We start from the raw sequence: 5,000 nt of genomic DNA, 5'->3' as shown, positions 1-5,000 counted from the left end.
CTTTCCACTGGCACACTGGTAGTGATCGAACGATAGTGAAAATAGGAACAACGCACACAACCAAGAAAGCTGCATCGTGAAGTCAAACAACGAAGACTTTGTCCTTCAAAGGGTTTACCAGAACTGAATGCCCGTCTAGAGTGAAAGAACGAGCGTCGTACTATTGACGTTTCTTTGCTGATGAAGAACCTGTTTTGAGTTGCAAATCGAACCAGAGGTTCTGAATGTCAAGATGTTATTGGAAATTACGGTTCTAAACGTAGAAACTGGTTCCAGCAAACCCGTTTTGAAACTCTTGTTTGGTTGTTTGGTTCTGAATGAATCCAGCAATTCTTAATTTTGGAATCAATTCGAAATCCCCCAAAAAACCAATATTGTTCCTAACAATTGGGAACAGCTATACGTCAGGTATTAACGATAGCGCTCAGCTTAAAACACTTATCAATTCCTAATTCCAATTACCCAGAACTAATAGCTGTTATGTGAAAATGTTAATGAAAAGAGGACAAAATGTAAGGAAAAATCATCCCTCACCGTTGCGAATGCGTCCGACAATGGCTCCGCGAATCACTAGACCATCGCTGGCGCTCCGTTTTTGCAAAAACCATAAATTTCCAGCTTACCGTGGTAAATTGTTTATTACTCTCCAGCGGATTTCACACAACACTTGGCTGCTGGGTAACAAACAATTAAAGCAATCCTTGAGCTGCAACAGCACGCACGATGCTGCCCGACGACGACGAGACGTGACTAAACCGTAACGCATCGCGCGCTCCACCGGCGCGTAATTTCGGGTTTACACTCACTACACGGCACGCCAATGGGCCGAACACGGCCCATCAGCACAGAAACAGAATGCCGACAGCTCCGGCAGCAAGGATTACGGTGAGACGATGCAGTAGCGCCGGCTTGTGGATGGTTTGCAGCCACTCGAAATGACCATCGAAACGCCATTTGGGTGTATGTGTGTGTGTTTGTCGTTCGGTGCCGGTGCCAGGTCGAAACGTTTTCGAAATTTTATCACCAAATCGTTGCCCAAAACCAATAATCATTTATAAGGCCTGCCTCGGTGCCAGCTGCTGCTGCTTCTAGCAAGTTAAGGTGCATTACAGTGCACTTCGCAATGAAAGATCGCTTTTCGTATTTAAATATCATACTACTATTTGGTTTAACGAACATTCCTCCAAACACATGCTTGCTATACATTAGTTTGAAGTACTTAAGCTTTATTTTAAAATTGATGAGTATTAAACTCTTAAAGTAAATGGAATGTATAACAAGCATACATGCCAATGGCAGCTGAAAACAATGCCATCGTAGTGGATTGGACCGATCTAAATCCGAATATCGACGAACGATTCACCAGGCGTCTCCATTGTGCTAACCGCGGTTAGTGCGGACCCGCGGGGATTCGATTTGTCAAATCGTTCTTCACTTCACCAGCCTTCTTTACGGGACAAACCCGAGAGGCACCGCGAAAAGGCGCCAATCGGTAGCGAACGCGTGCACATATGCCAGTGCCCCCGCCAAAAACCTCTCCTTCCTTCCTTGATGCGGTCGTGAGGCAAAGGACGAAAGGACATTTGTTTATCTCACGGTTCGGGGCTCCAAAACACACACCCTTGCATCCGGTATTCGTAATCTCTCCGAGGCACAAACGGTGGGTCTGGCAACTGTTTCAATGGCGGAAGAACTCCAGCGAACGAGCGAACGAGTGAGCGAGGTATGAAAATTTGAGAGAAATAAATCCGGAAACGGTATTGGCAGTTGGAGCCAAATATGTTTGTCTGTCTTTTCTGTGTGTGTGCATGTGTGTATGTGTGTGGTTGTGTGTTGGAAACTAATGGCCCTCATTTGTACGACTTCGGTCCGGATTTCGGATCGATTCGATTTGTTTCCTTTTGGGGGAAGCATCGGCAACGGCATCGGCAGCTGGCAGTCAACGCCGGGAGCCATGTCATAGCGCCCAGGCCGACGTAGCGACCCCCGGAAGGCAATAAGCCCTTCGTTGCCTCGTGGCTGGCGGGAAAAACTCCCAGAAACCCCCGGAACGGAACAATGACTCGTCCTGGGTTGTCCTGTAAATGGAGCGCAAGTGGAGCGGTACGCGCGGTGTCCAAAGTCCAAATTGAATCAACGCAAGATAAACGCCCGGACATGAAGCAGCTGCGCACGAAGCCCGCCATATGCCTGTGACGGGGGGACTGGGGAAAGGTGCCCGGCCATGTGCCAGGATCGTGAAAGATGGATGGATTTGAATATTTTAACCCTGGCACATCGTTTTATTTATTGTTTTTCATATTCCTTTCCGATTGCATTTATGTGACGATAAATTTTGGGGGGGGGGGGGGGGGCACCATGGACACCCTTCCTTTGGGTTCGATTCGCGCAGCCAAAACGCGTCACCCAGCAGAGGCAGCAGCATGCCAGAAGCTCCGGACCACGGCGGGTTATTGGGTGAAATATGGTGTACATGGCATGCCAACAGCAGCAGCAGCAGCAGGAGCAGCATTGTCGTTAGCAATCGTCCGTGCTGCCGCTGTGTCAGCCCTTTTTTCCGGGGCGATACCGAGGGTTCCCGGACACACTGATGTGCAGTAGTTGTGTGCTAAACGATGAGCGAAACAAACAAACAAACAAATTCATAAAATCATTTCAATCATCATTAGTCACAGGTGCACATACACACTTCGATTTGGCATCCGAGCGAATGTGGCCGTGTGGACGATACCGTGCGGAGGAGCAATTAGGCGCCGGCGTACGATTGAATTGGCTGGCTGGCATGCGTTTATCGATTGTTAACCATAGTCAATCTGTTCGATGATATTCAATTGTTGCTGCTAAACGAAGGGGTGCGGGTCCGTTGCATAAGATTTATTTGAAAATTCATATTTGCAGCCCGGCATGTGTTGACTTATTATGACATTAGTGTCAATTACCAAATGTTGATGAGTTATAACTATTAGCATCAGTTTTGATAATAGCTACTTCAATCTAAAATTACAAAAAGAATAGAACCATTCGATGTATCGACTGCAATAGAGCAATAATTAATCAGTTTACAAACTGTTTTACTCGATAAATTAATCACTTAGTAACTTCAACTTGTAAATCAAGTACCATTAAATTAGAGATGTTTAGATAATATAGCAAAAAAAATTAAAATCTTCTCGAAATGATTTTAGATATCCTTTAGAGTTTTAGAAAATTATGAACAGATTTATCAACATACAAAACACTTGAAAGAATATTCATTATATTCCTCAAGCATGCAAGACGACAGAAAAGCCTACTTGGACTTTTAATATTTTCTCGAATGACAACCGAAATCGAACGAATCGCTTCAACATCAACAACCGGGATGCCCTGTTTACCACTTGGCCGTGAAGCCAACCCTGTTTAAGAAGCTGTTCACAATTACCGTCTCTCGATTCAGCATTCACCTCATTACCGCGTTCGAACGCAGTACGTACGAATTATCGTGGCCATTAGTCGGTGGCTAGGGCATGAAAGGACCTCAGCCTGTTGTAAATCAAGAACCTGCTCGTGAGCTGCGGTTACTGTGGCATCGGACCGGAGTTTCGGTTTCTAATGTTCGGGATCCCCAAAACACCCGCCAATAATTGCCCGATAAAAAGGTGGGACTGTCTCCGGTGCAGATGCAAAGCAGTTAACCACAACAACGCGGCTTCCTATTGACCAGACCATGCATTCGCTCACCGCATGCAACGAAGGCAAGGCACCTTCTGGTCGCTGCACGGGAACGACAGAAAGACAAGGCAGACAAGGATCCATCCGGTAAGGTGCACCGAGCGACGAGCGTCCTTTTGGGGTAAGGTGTTAGGGTCAAAACCACAACCGAGGCACCGGCCTGTAATCATGGCCGCTAATAGGTCTCTGTATCTCTCTCTCTCTCTCTCTCTCTGGTCTGTGTTTGCCGCTTCGCCGTCGTCGCTGCCAACGCCACTACCACAACCATTCGCCGACCGAAAGGGGGCGCAACCGTTTTGGCCCTAATCGGGGGCCTAAAACCTATTAATTATGCTTTGATTCCGCGCCGGCCGCGCGATACATTACACTCGCGCCACCGGCGGCTGCTGCCTGCCGATCGATGATCGGTTCGATGAGCGGCCGAGGCCATGGGGAGGGGGAGGGGGCTCCAGCTTGCATCCTTTACCAGCGGCCACGACGCCGCACACACACACACACACGCGAGGAGTGAGCAACGATCGCACATCGATCCGCAGCGCAATGTGTGAAGTTGTGAGATCGTGAGAAGCTGAGCGGAGTTGGTTGTCGGTTCGCTCCAAGGATGCAGCAAGGACATGGGATGGTGTTGTGTGCCAGAGGCCCGTGCGGAAGGGAGCGGGGTCTCGCTTGTGGCGCGCGAGCGACTTGCGCAACAAAAGCATAAATAATGATCCGGAGCGCGATATCATTAGCCAATCATTGGTTCGCTTCGCCTCCGTCTCCTCCGTGGCCTCCGTGGCCTGCGTGGCCGCGACCGCCGTGGCCCTTTGTTCCATGCCGCCAAAGGCAAGAGAGCGGCGAAGCGCGAGCCCGCACCCCCCCCCCCCCCACCCCTTCGTGATCGTGATCCACGCCCCAACCTTCCTCTTTCTCTTCATTTTTCATCATTTCATTCTCGCTTCGGAAAGAAGAGTGTTTCGAAGGAAAAATCGCAACCCGCGACTTCGGAGGCTGGACACGAGTGGAGGAGCAGGAGTGGAGTGGAGTGGAGTATTGGTGCGAGATTGATCTCCTTACCAGCTCATTCGTTCGACGTTCGACAAGGGGCTGATGCGCGGTCGCGCAACATTTGGAATTCCTTTTGTCCGGACGAACGCGCCTTGCAGAAGCTACTCCTCCTCCTCCTCACCGGCATGCACCTCGCGCGACAGCCGCGATCATCTTCGCATAAAAATCCCGAAAGTCGTGCTTCCAACATGCGGCGCAACCAGGGCGTGGTCCTTGCACCGGGCACCTCAAAGAAAGCCGAC

Source organism: Anopheles darlingi, chromosome 2, assembly GCF_943734745.1.
Source record: "Anopheles darlingi chromosome 2, idAnoDarlMG_H_01, whole genome shotgun sequence".
NCBI classification, from domain to species: Eukaryota; Metazoa; Arthropoda; class Insecta; order Diptera; family Culicidae; genus Anopheles; species Anopheles darlingi.
Note: the sequence above shows the minus strand (reverse complement) of the source record.